The sequence below is a fragment of the Salmo salar genome, chromosome ssa09 (assembly GCF_905237065.1).
Source record: "Salmo salar chromosome ssa09, Ssal_v3.1, whole genome shotgun sequence".
Classification (NCBI taxonomy): Eukaryota; Metazoa; Chordata; class Actinopteri; order Salmoniformes; family Salmonidae; genus Salmo; species Salmo salar.
This window is the reverse complement of record NC_059450.1, coordinates 103,695,645-103,711,397: the sequence shown is the minus strand read 5'-3', so window position 1 is coordinate 103,711,397 and position 15,753 is coordinate 103,695,645.

Genomic DNA, 15,753 nt, shown 5'->3' with positions numbered 1-15,753 from the left:
ACATACGCCCGACAGGACACTGGGGGGGAGCGGGCTCTGTACGCAACGCCTGCTCAATGTCCGCGTCCAGCACCCACACGACCGGCGCTACCAGGCAAGAGGCCGGGAGTATGGGAGTCTGATCCATGGGCCGCTCCTCTGTGTCATACAGCCGGGACAGTGCGTCTGCCTTCGTATTCTGGGAACCTGGTCTGTAGGACAGGGTAAACACAAAACGGGTAAAGAACATGGCCCACCTTGCCTGACGAGGATTCAGCCTCCTCACTGCCCGGATGTACTCCAGGTTGCGGTGGTCAGTCCAGATGAGGAAAGGGTGTTTAGTCCCCTCAAGCCAATGTCTCCATGCCTTCAACGCTATAACCACAGCCAACAGCTCCTGGTCCCCCACATCATAGTTACGCTCCGCTGGGCTGAGCTTCTTTGAGAAGAAAGCACAGGGGTGGAGTTTTGATGGCGTACCCGAGGGCTGAGAGCACGGCTCCTATCCCAGCCTCGGACGAGTCCACCTCCACTATGAACGACAAAGAGGGATCCGGATGGGCCAGCACGGGAGATGAAGTAAATAGAGCTCTTAGCTGCCCAAAAGCCCTGTCTGCCTCAGCCGACCACTGCAACCTTACGGGACCCCCCTTCAGCAGTGAGGTAATGGGAGCAGCCACCTGGCCAAAACCCTGGATAAATCTCCGGTAGTAATTGGCAAACCCTAAAAATCGCTCCACCTCCTTTACCATGGTGGGAGTCGGCCAATTACGCACCGCTGCAATGCGGTCACTCTCCATCTCCACCCCTGATGTGAAATGCGATACCCTAGGAAGGAGACGACCAGCTGAAAGAACAGGCATTTCTCAGCCTTGACGTACAGGTCATGCTCCAACAGTCGTCCAAGTACCTTGCGTACCAAGGCGGCGTGTAGAGGAGTATATCAGAATGTCATCGATATACACCACTACACCCTGCCCGTGCAGGTCCCTGAAAATCTTGTCTACAAAGGATTGGAAAACTGATGGAGCATTCATCAACCCGTACGGCATGACTAAGTATTCATAATGCCCTGAGGTGGTACTAAACGCTGTCTTCCACTCGTCTCCCACCCGGATACGCACCAGGTTATTCACACTCCTGAGATCCAGTTTCGTGAAGAAGCGCGCCCCATGCATTGACTCAATCGCCGTGGCAATAAGAGGTAGCGGGTAACTGTACCTCACCATGATCTGATTGAGACCTCTATAGTCAATGCACGGGTGTAGACCTCCATCCTTCTTCTTCACAAAAAGAAACTCGGAGGCGGGTGAAGTGGAGGACCGAATGTACCCCTGACGCAGGGATTCAAAGACATATGTCTCCATAGCAACAGTCTCCGCTTGCGACAGGGGATACACGTGACTCCTGGGAAGCGCAGCGTCAGCCAGGAGATTTATCGCACAATCCCCCCGTCGATGAGGTGGTAATTGAGTTTCTTTTTACAGAAGGCGAGAGCCAAATCGGCATATTCTGGGGCGATGCGCACGGTGGAGACCTGGTCTGGACTTTCCACCATGGTAGCACCAACGGAAACCCCTACACACCTCCCCGAGCACTCTTGCGACCACCCCGTGAGAGCCCTCTGTTGCCAGGAAATAGTGGGGTTATGATGAGCTAACCAGGGAAGGCCTAATACCATGGGAAATGCAGGAAAGTCAATGAGGAAGAGACTGATTCTCTCCTCGTGACCCCCCTGCGTCACCATGCCCAGGGAGATGGTGGCTTCCCTCATTAGCCCTGACCCTAATGGTTGACTATCCAGAGCATGAACAGGGAAAGGTCTAACTACAGGAATAACAGGGATCCCTAAACTAAGTGCTAACGCTAAAATTCCCAGCTGCGCCTGAATCGACAAGCGCCTTATGCTGGGAATGCGGGGGAAAAAAATCAGGGAAACAAACAGGTACAAACAGGTGGTGAACAGAGGACTCTGGATGAGTGTAGTGCAGACTCACCTGGGGTGACGCCAGAGTGCCCTGCCTGTTGCCTCGACTCCCAGAGGAACCGACACGGCACCGACCAACAGTGTGCCCTCTGCGGCCACAGATGGCGCTCATGATGACTCCTCCTTCAGTCTCCCTACGCGCAGCCCCTCCCAACTCCATGGGCACCGGAGCGGGGGTGCTGGAAGATGGCACCGACAGAGCCCCCTCTGGACGTCTGCGGGTGGCCAGCAGGTTATCCAACCGGATGGACAAATCCACCAGTTGGTCAAAGGAGATGGTGGCATCCCTGCAGGCCAGCTCACGTCGAACATCCTCGCGCAGGCTGCACTGATAGTGGTCGATGAGGGCCATGTCGTTCCACCCTGCTCCGGCGGCCAAGGTCCGGAATTCCAGGGTGAATTCCTGGGCGCTCCTCGTCCCCTGCCTCAAATGGAAGAGCCGTTCCCCCGCCGCTCTACCTTCGGGCGGATGGTCAAAGACGACCCGGAAGCGACGGGTGAACTCCCCGAAGTGGTCCAACGCCGCGTCTCCCTCTGCCCACACGGCATTTGCCCACTCCAGAGCTCTCCCCGAGAGGCACGAGACGAAGGCAGACACTTTCACCCTTTCCGAGGGAGCTGGGTGCACAGTGGCCAGGTAGAGGTCCAGTTGTAACTGGAATCCCTGGCACTGTGCTGCCATCCCATCATATTCCCTGGGAAGGGAGAGACGCATCCCACTGGGACTGGCTTCGGTCGGGACAGGTAGAGATAACCCCGGATGCGCTGGTCAAGGCACTGGGGAGACCTCCTGTCTCTCCCAGAGGTCCATAGTCTGGACAACGCGATCCATCATGGCACCAAGATTATTTAACATGGCAGAATGTTCCTGGACGCGCTCCTCGACTCCTCTAACCGGGGTACCTGCTCCTGCTGACTCCATGGTTCAGGTGTGTAATTCTGTCAAGGCTGTGCGCTGCTGGTGGAGAAGTCAAGTGCAGGAGAGCCAGGGAGTATTGAACAAGCACACACTTTATTATGACAGTGGAGAAAATAACAGAAGAAAGCAGCGTCTTGAAAACCTCCAGCCCACGAGGCAAAAGTGTAAGGCGTGATAAATGTTCAATACAAGATACTGTAATACAAAATAAACAAACCGTGTGCAAAAAACACGGAAACATGAAAACCCAGTCTGGCGCGTAACGATAACAACGTAACACGAAACAATTACACACAAAGACATGGAGGGGAACAGAGGACTAAATACATGCAGTGTGATTATGGAATGAAAACCAGGTGTGTATACAAGACAAAACAAATGGACATGTGAGAAATGGAGCGGCGATGGCTAGAAAGCTGGTGATGTTGATCGCCGAACGCCGCCCGAACAAGGAGAGGAGCCGACTTCGGCGGAAGTCGTGACAGGGTCATTGTCCATTTGGAAGCCCCATTTGCGACCAAGATCTAACTTCCTGACTGATGTCTAGAGATGTTGCTTCAATATATCCACATAATTTTCCTACCTCATAATGCCATGAATTTTGTGAAGTGCACCAGTCCCTCCTGCAGCAAAGCATCCCCACAACATGATGCTGCCACCCCCGTGCTTCATGGTTGGGATGGTGTTCTGTGGCTTGCAAGCCTCCCCCTTTTTCCTCCAAACATAACGATGGTCATTATGGCCAAGGAGTTATATTTTTGTTTCATCAGACCAGAGGACATTTGTCCAAAAAGTACGGTCTTTGTCCCCACGTGCAGTTGGGGACAACTGTGCAGTTGTGCACAGTTGTGCAGTTGTCCCCATGTGCAAACCGTAGTCTGGCTTTTTTATGGTGGTTTTGGAGCAGTGGCTTCTTCCTTGCTGAGCGGCCTTTCAGGTTATGTCGACATAGAACTCGTTTTACTGTGGATATAGATACCTTTGTACCCGTTTCCTCCAGCATCTTCACAATGTCCTTTGATGTTGATCTGGGATTGATTTGCACTTTTTGCACCAAAGTACGTTCATCTCTAGGAGACAGAACTCGTCTCCTTCCTGAGTGATATGATGGCTGCGAGGTCCCATGGTGTTTATACTTGTGTACTATTGTTCGTACAGATGAACGTGGCACCTTCAGGCGTTTGGAAATTGCTCCCAAGGATGAACCGGACTTGTGGAGGTCTACAATTCTTTTTCTTAGTTCTTGGCTGATTTCTTTTGATTTTCCCAAGATGTGAAGAAAAGACGCACTGAGTTTGAAGGTAGGCCTTGAAATACATACACAGGTACTACTCCAATATACTCAAATTATGTCAATTAGCCTATCAGAAGCAAGCACCAATTTGCCTATGCTAGGCCCATCTCCCGGCAAGCTGAAGACGTCCATCAGCCACTCCTTGGGCTGCAATACCTATTTTGCCAATTGGCCTGGAGCCCTTTAACTGCCGATACGGAGCCCCGCCGATTCATCAAATCAAATCAAAACTTCATCACGACTGGACTACCGACGTAATCCACCCGAGGGGGTTTAACAACAGGCTCCTCCGTCGCGACGTCCGCTGAATGCCCATCTGCTAGCCGTGGCCCGCTGCTGTCTAGAGCATATTGGACTGTTAGCTGAAGAGGTCCATCAGCCAATTTCTTGGGCAAATATACCTATTTTGCCAATTGGCCTGGACCCTTTTACTACACGAAGCCCTGCTGATCCATCACGACTGGTCTGCCGATGTAACCGCACGAGGGGGCAACAACAGACTTCTTCCGTCACGACGTCCCTCTAAGGCCCTTCTGCTGGCCCCAGCCTGCTAGCTGTCTGAATCGCTGTGTCTCCAGCCCGCCTAGCTACTCACTGGACCCTATGATCATGCCTCTCCCTAATGTCAATATGCCTTGTCCATTGCTGTTTTGGTTAGTGATTATTGTCTTATTTCACTGTAGAGACACCAGCCCTGCTCAATATGCCTTAGCTAACCTTTTGTTCCACCTCCCACACATGCGGTAACCTCACCTGGTTTAAATGGTGTTTCTAGAGACATTACCTCTCTCATCGTCACTCAATGCCTAGGTTTACCTCCTGTCATGACGTTGGCCTCTTTGAGTACAGGGAGGACAGTTGACCCCCCTCCCCCTTGCACCATCCCCCAACCTACCTCCCCCCACCCAGGCCCTGTGTGAAAGGGTTGTAAAATTCCAGAGGAGAATCGTACAACCACATGGCCCAGTTGAGACACAGAGGGGTCCCATAGAGAGATACAGGAAATTCTTCCAACTCACAGAATTGTGTTCTGGAGAAGGTATGGAAGATTGGTGAAGAATCCAGCTACGAACTGGTCCGCTTGGTACAATTTTGTGATACTCAGAAGAGACAATATAGCCATATTACCATAAAACGGTTTATATAATAGCCTCAGCCTTGAGACTTGCATCCACATGGTTGTATAGAATGTATTAATAAGGACAAAGCCATTTGTAATACATTGAGATGCTATGTACTGATGTTAACCTGTTAGGGCTAGGGGGCAGCATTTGCACGTCTGGATAAAAAAATGTACCCGATTTAATCTGGTTACTAATCCTACCCAGTAACTAGAATATGCATATACTTATTATATATGGATAGAAAACACTCTAAAGTTTCTAAAACTGTTTGAATGGTGTCTGTGAGTATAACAGAACTCATTTGGCAGGCAAAACCCTGAGACATTTTCTGACAGGAAGTGGATACCTGATGTGTTGTATTACCTTTAAACCTATCCCATTGAAAAACACAGGGGCTGAGGAATATTTTGGCACTTCCTATTGCTTCCACTAGATGTCACCAGCCTTTACAAAGTGTTTTGAGTCTTCTGGAGGGAGATCTGACCGAACAAGAGCCATGGAACGATGATGTCCCATTAGACACCTGGCGCGCGAGTTCATGTTGGGTACCCTCGTTCCAATACGTTATAAAAGAGTATGCATTCGTCCACCTTGAATATTATTCATGTTCTGGTTAAAAAGGCCCTAATGATTTATGCTATACAACGTTTGACATGTTTGAACGAACGTAAATATATTTTTTCCCCTCGTTCATGACGAGAAGTCCGGCTGGCTTAGATCATGTGCTAACAAGACGGAGATCTTTGGACATAAATGATGAGCTTTTTTGAACAAAACTACATTCGTTATGGACCTGTGATACCTGGAAGTGACATCTGATGAAGAGAATCAAAGGTAATGGATTATTTACATAGTATTTTCGATTTTAGATCTCCCCAACATGACGTCTAGTCTGTATCGCAACGCGTATTTTTCTGGGCGCAGTGCTCAGATTATTGCAAAGTGTGATTTCCCAGTAAGGTTATTTTTAAATCTGGCAAGTTGATTGCGTTCAAGAGATGTAAATCTATAATTCTTTAAATGACAATATAATATTTTACTAATGTTTTCTAATTTTAATTATTTAATTTGTGACGCTGACTTGACTGCCGGTTATTGGAGGGAAACGATTTCCTCAACATCAATGCCATAGTAAAACGCTGTTTTTGGATATAAATATGAACTTGATAGAACTAAAAATGCATGCATTGTCTAACATAATGTCCTAGGAGTGTCATCTGATGGAGATTGTAAAAGGTTAGTGCATCATTTTAGCTGGTTTTATGGTTTTGGTGACCCTGTCTTTGACTTGACAAAACATTACACACAACTCTTGTAAATGTACTGTCCTAACATACTCTAAATTTATGCTTTCGCCGTAAAACCTTTTTGAAATCGTAAAACGTGGTTAGATTAAGGAGATGTTTATCTTTCAAATGGTGTAAAATAGTTGTATTTTTGAAAAATTTGAATTTTGACATTTATTTGGATTCAAATTTGCCGCTCTTGAAATGCACCTGCTGTTGATGGAGTGCACCACGGGTGGCACGCTAGCGTCCCACCTAGCCCATAGAGGTTAACCTCTTACATCTAGACGTTCCGCTAGCGGAACACCTGCTCCAATATCCAATGATAGGCGTGGCGCGAATTACAAATTCCTCAAAAATACAAAAACTTCAATTTTTCAAACATATGACTATTTCAAAGCATTTTAAAGACAAGACTCTCCTTTATCTAACCACACTGTCCGATTTCAAAAAGGCTTTACAGCGAAAGCAAAACATTAGATTATGTCAGCAGAGTACCAAGCCAGAAATAATCAGACACCCATTTTTCAAGCTAGCATATAATGTCACAAAAACCCAGAAGACAGCTAAATGCAGCACTAACCTTTGATGATCTTCATCAGATGACACACCTAGGACATTATGTCATACAATACATGCATGTTTTGTTCAATCAAGTTCATATTTATATAAAAAAAACAGCTTTTTACATTAGCATGTGACGTTCAGAACTAGCATACCCCCGCAAACTTCTGGGGAATTTGCTAACAATTTACTAAATTACTCACGATAAACGTTCACAAAAAGCATAACAATTATTTTAAGAATTATAGATACAGAACTCCTCTATGCACTCGATATGTCCCATTTTAAAATAGCTTTTTGGTGAAAGCACATTTTGCAATATTCTAAGTACATAGCCCAGCCATCACGGGCTAGCTATTTAGACACCCGGCAGGTTTAGCCTTCACCAAAATCAGATTTACTATTATAAAAGTTTGATTACCTTTTGTTGTCTTCGTCAGAATGCACTCCCAGGACTGCTACTTCAATAACAAATGTTGGTTTGGTCCAAAATAATCCATCGTTATATCCGAATAGCGGCGTTTTGTTCGTGCGTCCCAGACACTATCCGAAATGGTAAATCAGGGTCGTGCGCATAGCGCAATTCGTGACAAAAAATATTTCTAAATATTCCATTACCGTACTTCGAAGCATGTCAACCGCTGTTTAAAATCTATTTTTATGCAACTTATCTCGTAAAAAAGCGATAATATTCCGACCGGGAATCTCCTTTTCGGCAAACAGAGGAAAAATCACAAAGACGGGGGCAGCCAGGGCACGCGCCTAAGCCCACAGTCCCTTGATCGGCCACTTGAGAAAGGCGATAATGTGTTTCAGCCTGGGGCTGGGATGACGACATTCTGTTTTTTTCCCGGGCTCTGAGCGCCCATGGAAGACGTAGGAAGTGTCACGTTAGAGCAGAGATCCTTAGTAAAAGATAGAGATGGCAAAGAAGTTCAAGAAATGGTCAGACAGGCCACTTCCTGTAAAGGAATCTCTCAGGTTTTGACCTGCCATTTGAGTTCTGTTATACTCACAGACACCATTCAAACAGTTTTAGAAACTTTGGAGTGTTTTCTATCCAAAGCCAATAATTATATGCATATTCTAGTTACTGGGCAGGAGTAGTAACCAGATTAAATCGGGTACGTTTTTTATCCAGCCGTGAAAATACTGCCCCCTAGCCATAACAGGTTAATGTGATAGAATTATATTTCTGTACCAAGCTTAACTCAGTCATCGGCACACCCCCAGGGACACAGACAGGACCAGGCGTCATGTGACATGTTCACTATAAAACTATACCCTGATTTACATTTCTCCAGACCCGGCCTCCACTCCATTGCGAGTTGGCCAATAGGTTTGACCATCCAAGTACTCTACAGAAAGTGAACTATACCACGTGGTTAACTTTTAGACTATCGATACCGACAGAATAAGAACAAGTCTTTGATATTAATTATTAGTCTGCAGCTAAGTAAATTATATCATTGAACGCGAAGACCAACGAAACATACATTCTATGACAACATTAATGAATGTCGCTTTGAAAGATCCATTCTAACCGAGAGAGAGAGAGAGAGAGAGAGAGAGAGAGAGAGAGAGAGAGAGAACTCTCCAACCGAACGACTCTTCAACAAGGATCCCGACGACACACTGAGCGTAAATATATATTGATTGCAATTGTTCCCGAATGAGTGAGCGTTCAATTGTCAATTGTTAATATTAATGAACTCTGTGTACCTCCCATTGTCTAACAGACCAGCCATGCCTGTTTTAGCCCACATTACTCTACCAATTCTTTGTGATGATAATTACTGTTTGTATACTTTCTGTGAATTACTTAGTTTAGTAAATAAATGATTTTAAGACAATTGATGTATGGATGACTCTTAGTAAAGGCTGGGTTCGTGCAGATACAACAATTTACGACGTTTGGAATAAGACTGGACGCGAGGTAAAATACACCATTTAAACCAGAAGATAATCGGCCTATACTATAATAGAATATAATATATAATGTTATAATATAGGAAAGTTATATTAGGAAAATTATAACTTTGTAATCTGAATATTTTCCTTGGTGCCCCGATCTCCTAGTTAATTACAATTAAACGATGAATCAGTTTGATCGCGTGATAATAATTACAGGGAGTTAATTGATAAACATGTCTTCAGTTTAATGGTACCCCAAAGACACGACACTCCACTGTATTCACATCCTACCATACCTTTGTCTGTCCTGTACATTATGCCTTGAATCAATTCTACTGCGCCCAGAAACCTGCTCCTTTTAATCTCTGTTCCGAACGTTCTAGACGACCAGTTCTTATAGCCTTTAGCCATACCCTTATCCTACTCCTCCTCTGATCCTCTGGTGATGTAGAGTTTAATCCAAGCCCTGCAGTGCCTTGCTCCACTCCCATTCCCCAGGCACTCTCATTTGTTGACTTCTGTAAACGTAAAAGCCTTGGTTTCATGCATGTCAACATTAGAAGCCTCCTCCCTAAATGTGTCTTATTCACTGCTTTAGCACACTCTGCCAACCCGGATGTCTTAGCCGTGTCTGAATCCTGGCTTAGGAAGGCCACCAAAACCACTGAAATTTCCATCCCTAACTATAATATTTTCAGACAAGATAGAACTGCCAAAGGGGGCGGAGTTGCAATCTACTGCAGAGATAGACTGCAGTGTTCTAGACGACCAGAACAGGGCTCCGGGCAGCTGAGCGGAAATGGAGGAAAACTCGCCTCCCCTGCGGACCTGGCATCCTTTCACTCCCTCCTCTCTACATTTTCCTCTTCTGTCTCTGCTGCTAAAGCCACTTTCTACCACTCTAAATTCCAAGCATCTGCCTCTAACCCTAGGAAGCTCTTTGCCACCTTCTCCTCCCTTCTGAATCCTCCTCCCCCCCCTCTACGGATGACTTCGTCAACCATTTTGAAAAGAAGGTCGACGACATCCGATCCTCGTTTGCTAAGTCAAACGACACCGCTGGTCCTGCTCACACTGCCCTACCCTGTGCTTTGACCTCTTTCTCCCCTCTCTCTCCAGATGAAATCTCGCGTCTTGTGACGGCCGGCCGCCCAACAACCTGCCCGCTTGACCCTATCCCCTCCTCTCTTCTCCAGACCATTTCCGGAGACCTTCTCCCTTACCTCACCTCACTCATCAACTCATCCTTGACCGCTGGCTACGTCCCTTCCGTCTTCAAGAGAGCGAGAGTTGCACCCCTTCTGAAAAAACCTACACTCGATCCCTCCGATGTCAACAACTACAGACCAGTATCCCTTCTTTCTTTTCTCTCCAAAACTCTTGAACGAACCGTCCTTGGCCAGCTCTCCTGCTATCTCTCTCAGAATGACTTTCTTGATCCAAATCAGTCAGGTTTCAAGACTGGTCATTCAACTGAGACTGCTATTCTCTGTGTTACGGAGGCGCTCCGCACTGCTAAAGCTAACTCTCTCTCCTCTGCTCTCATCCTTCTAGACCTATCGGCTGCCTTTGATACTGTGAACCATCAGATCCTCCTCTCCACCCTCTCCGAGGTGGGCATCTCCGGTGCGGCCCACGCTTGGATTGCGTCTTACCTGACAGGTCGCTCCTACCAGGTGGCGTGGCGAGAATCTGTCTCCGCACCACGTGCTCTCACCACTGGTGTCCCCCAGGGCTCTGTTCTAGGCTCTCTCCTATTCTCGCTATACACCAAGTCACTTGGCTCTGTCATATCCTCACATGGTCTCTCCTATCATTGCTATGCAGACGACACACAATTAATCTTCTCCTTTCCCCCTTCTGATAACCAGGTGGCGAATCGCATCTCTGCATGTCTGGCAGACATATCAGTGTGGATGACGGATCACCACCTCAAGCTGAACCTCGCCAAGACGGAGCTGCTCTTCCTCCCGGGGAAGGACTGCCCGTTCCATGATCTCGCCATCACGGTTGACAACTTCATTGTGTCCTCCTCCCAGAGTGCTAAGAACCTTGGCGTGACCCTAGACAACACCCTGTCGTTCTCCAATAACATCAAGGCGGTGACCCGATACTGTAGGTTCATGCTCTACAACATTCGTAGAGTACGACCCTGCCTTACACAGGAAGCGGCGCAGGTCCTAATCCAGGCACTTGTCATCCCCGTCTGGATTACTGCAACTCGCTGTTGGCTGGGCTCCCTGCCTGTGCCATTAAACCCCTACAACTCATCCAGAATGCCGCAAGCCGTCTGGTGTTCAACCTTCCCAAGTTCTCTCACGTCACCCCGCTCCTCCGCTCTCTCCACTGGCTTCCAGTTGAAGCTCGCATCCGCTACAAGACCATGGTGCTTGCATACGGAGCTGTGAGGGGAATGGCACCTCCGTACCTTCAGGCTCTGATCAGGCCCTACACCCAAACAAGGGCACTGCGTTCATCCACCACTGGCCTGCTCGCCTCCCTACCTCTGAGGAAGCACAGTCGGCGCTCAGCCCAGTCAAAACTGTTCGCTGCTCTGGCACCCCAATGGTGGAACAAGCTCCCTCACGACGCCAGGACAGCGGAGTCAATCACCACCTTCCGGAGACACCTGAAACCCCACCTCTTTAAGGAATACCTAGGATAGGATAAAGTAATCCTTCTAACCCCCCCCCCTTAAAAGATTTAGATGCACTATTGTAAAGTGGTTGCTCCACTGGATATCATAAGGTGAATGCACCAATTTGTAAGTCGCTCTGGATAAGAGCGTCTGCTAAATGACTTAAATGTAAATGTAAATGTACTATCCAGGTCTGTGCTCAATCTCACACAAATTATCAATGAACCTACCAGGTACAACCCCAAATCTGTTAACATGGGCACGCTAATAGAGATCATCGTAACCACCCTGCCCCTCAAATACACCTCTGCTATCTTCAACCTGAATCTCAGTGATCACTGCCTCGTTGCCTGCATCCGTGTTTCATGTTTCTGCGGTCAAACGACCACCCCTCATCACTGTCAAACGCTTCCTAAAATACTTCAGCGAGCAGGCATTTCTAATTGACCTGGCCCGGGTATCCTGGAAGGATATTGACCTCATTCCGTCAGTAGAGGATGCCTGGTTATTCTTTAAATGTGCTTTCCTCCCCATCTTAAATAAGCATGTCCCATTCAAAAAATGTAGAACCAGGAACAGATATACCCCTTGGTTCAATCCAGACCTGACTGCCCTTGACCAGCACAAAAACATCCTGTGGCGCGCTGCATTAGCATCAAATAGCCCCCGCGATATGCAACTTTTCAGGGAAGTTAGGAACCAATATACACAAGCAGTTAGGAAAGCAAAGGCTAGCTTTTTCAAACAGATACTTGCATCCTGTAGCACAAACTCCAAAAATTCTGGAACACTGTAAAGTCCATAGAGAGTAAGAGCACCTCCTCCCAGCTGCCCACTGCACTGAGGCTAGGAAACACTCTCACCACCGATAAATCCGCGATAATTGAGAATTTCAAGAAGCATTTCTCTATGGCTGGCCATGCTTTCCACCTGGCTGACCCTACCCCGGTCAACAGCCCTGCACCCCCCACAGCAACTTGCCCAAGCGTCCCTCATTTCTCCTTCACCCAAATCCAGATAGCTGATGTTCTGAAACAGCTGCAAAATCTGGACCCCTACAAATCAGCCGGGTTAGACAATCTGGACCCTCTCTTTCTAAAATTGTGCGCCGAAATTGTTGCAACCCCTATTAGTAGCCTGTTCAACCTCTCTTTCGTATCGTCTGAGATCCCCAAAGATTGGAAAGCTGCCACGGTCATCCCCCTGTTCAAAGGGGGAGACACTCTAGACCCAAACTGCTACAGACCTATATCTATCCTACCCTGCCTTTCTAAGGTCTTCGAAAGCCAAGTTAACAAACAGATCAACGACCATTTTGAATCCCACCGTACCCTCTCCGCTATGCAATCTGGTTTCCGAGCTGGTCATGGGTGCACCTCAGCCACGCTGAAGGTCCTAAACGATATCATAACCACCATCGATAAGAGACAATACTGTGCAGCTGTCTTCATCGACCTGGCCAAGGCTTTCGACTCTGTCAATCACCACATTTTATCGGTAGACTCAACAGTCTTGGTTTCTCAAATGACTGCCTCGCCTGGTTCACCAACTACTTCTCAGACAGAGTTCAGTGTGTAAAATCGGAGGGCCTGTTGTCCAGACCTCTGGCAGTCTCTATGGGGTGCCACAGGGTTCAATTCTCAGGCTGACTCTTTTCTCTGTATACATCAAAGATGTCGCTCTTGCTGCGGGTGATTCTCTGATCCACCTCTATGCAGACGACAGCATTTTGTATACTTCTGGCCCTTCTTTGGACACTGTGTTAACTAACCTCCAGACGAGCTTCAATGCCATACAACTCTCCTTCCGTGGCCGCCAACTGCTCTTAAATGCAAGTAAATCTAAATGCATGCTCTTCAACCGATCGCTGCCCGCACCTGCCCGCCCGTCCAGCATCACTACTCTGGACGGTTCTGACTTTGAATATGTGGACAACTACAAATACCTAGGTGTCTGGTTAGATTGTAAACTCTCCTTCCAGACTCATATTAAGCATCTCCAATCCAAAATTACATCTAGAATCGGCTTCTTATTTCGCAACAAAGCATCCTTCACTCATGCTGTCAAACATACCCTCGTAAAACGTACATCCTGCCGATACTTGACTTCAACGATGTCATTTACAAATTAGCCTCCAACACTCTACTCAGCAAATTGGATGCAGTCTGTCACAGTGCCATCCGTTTTGTCACCAAAGCCCCATATACTACACACCACTGCGACCTGTATGCTCTGATTGGCTGGTCCTCGCTACATATTCGTCGCCAAACCCACTGGCTTCAGGTCATCTATAAGTCTTTGCTTGGTAAAGCTCCACCTTATCTCAGCTCACTGGTCACCCGTAGCATGTGCTCCAGCAGGTATATTTCACTGGTCATCCCCAAAGCCGCCTTTCCTTCCAGTTCTCTGCTGCCAATGACTGGAACGAATTGCAAAAATCACTGAAGCTGGAGACTCACATCTCCCTCACTAACTTTAAGCACCAGCTGTCAGAGCAGCTCACAGATCACTGCACCTGTATATAGCCCATCCAACTACCTCATCCCCATACTGTTATTTATTTATATATTTTTTTCTTATCCTTTTCACCCCAGTATCTCTACTTGCACATTCATCTTCTGCACATCTATCACTCCAGTGTTTAATTGCTAAATTGTAATTATTTCACCACTATGGCCTATTTATTGCCTTACCTCCCTTATCTTACCTCATTTGCACACACTGTATATAGACTTTTTCTATTGTGTTATTGACTGTATGTTTGTTTATTCCATGTGTAACTCTGTGTTGTTGTTTGTGTCGCACTGCTTTGCTTTATCTTGGCCAGGTCGCAGTAGTTCTCAACTAGCCTACCTGGTTAAATAAAGGTGAAATAAATAAAATAGTTGTCAAAAACAGTAGGAGAGAAACATATATTGCCTACTGGTGAGTCAGCTGGATCAAAAGATGGTAAAGAAGAGGGCATAGATTCGGCCACATCCTTAAAAAGTACAATAACTCCAGAGGGGATTACATCAAAAACTACAGCAAATTCCTTTGGAGTTATCGGTACCTTATGAAAATCCAAAATGTGGCATATTTAAATAAAATACCTTAATCATTGCATGTTTGACTCACCAATAGAAGATTGTTTTGGAACCAGTTCTCCAAAAACAAGGACTTGCCTTTGTATAAGATATCTCTATTGTTCCAGGTAAAATATCTGTGTGAAGAAACATTGTGCTTGTAGATCAAAGACAATGCTAAAAGGGATTGTTAATGGAAATTAGATACATTTGTCAGGATTTTTTCAATAACACAGTAGGAGAAATTTGAGGCCACCTAAATTAGAAAAAACATACTTCGAGATAAAATTCGTTATAGTTGTAGGATTCTTCAGGAATTGCTTAATCCAATTAATCTTGAAAGTGTTATTCAAGTGGGGGAAATCAAGAATATTGAGACATGGGCATGAAAAATAAAGTAATGTTCTACTGTATCAAAGGCTTTATAAAAATCCAAAAAGAGTATAAAACTGAGAGACCAAATCTGAGTAATCTATGATATCTAGTACCAGTCTGATATTATTTTAGATGTGTCTATTTCTCATAAACCCTGACTGGGACCCATCTATAATGGCATCCAAAAACAGCCTTTAATTGTTTAGCAAGGACAAGTGCTATTATCTTATAATCGTTATTTAAGAGGCCAATTGGACGCCAATTATCAATGAGTAGGAATTAGAGTAATTAAACCTTGCGATACTAGTGTGAGGGAGTACTTCATTGGCTATACTCTCAGAGACTGAGTACACTTATAATAGAAAGGGAGCCAATTCTTTGGAAAACAACTTTGTAGAATTGTAGTAATACCATTAACCCCAGGGGATTTGTTCATTTTAAGGTGATCAATAGCCTCTATAATTTCCTCTAAGGAGATGGCTTTATCACACAAGTGTTGCTCAGAAGAATCAATAGAGGGTAACATTTCCAAGAGAATCGAAGAACTGTGCTGCAGACTCCTCACAGTACCAAGAGGTATATATTGTAAGTTCCTGTAAAAATTGTCA